We start from the raw sequence: 222 nt of genomic DNA, 5'->3' as shown, positions 1-222 counted from the left end.
AATTGAAGGCATGTATATATTTCTACCGCTGCGTATAATTGAGTGGCCCTTAAACATGAGTATGTATGTATATATGTGTGTATATGTGAGAGAGAAAAAGGGCATATACTGTCATACTTTAACTCGTGCCATGCTGGAGCACCACTGTGTGTAGAAATATTTATATGTGACATTTTCTGTTTGAGCTATATATGTATGTACATACGTGTGTGTGTGTGTGTG

The 222-nt window shown here is 36.5% G+C and overlaps 1 protein-coding gene across 1 annotated transcript in view; it reads left to right on the top strand.

Moving 5' to 3' along the window:
• Positions 1–222, top strand: part of LOC106867647 (band 7 protein AGAP004871) — a 51,952-nt gene that overhangs the window by 1,121 nt on the left and 50,609 nt on the right. The gene's annotated exons all lie outside the window — the stretch shown is intronic.

The sequence above is a fragment of the Octopus bimaculoides genome, chromosome 22 (assembly GCF_001194135.2).
Source record: "Octopus bimaculoides isolate UCB-OBI-ISO-001 chromosome 22, ASM119413v2, whole genome shotgun sequence".
In the NCBI taxonomy this organism is placed as follows: domain Eukaryota; kingdom Metazoa; phylum Mollusca; class Cephalopoda; order Octopoda; family Octopodidae; genus Octopus; species Octopus bimaculoides.
Note: the sequence above shows the minus strand (reverse complement) of the source record. Positions and strands in the feature narration are given on the sequence as shown.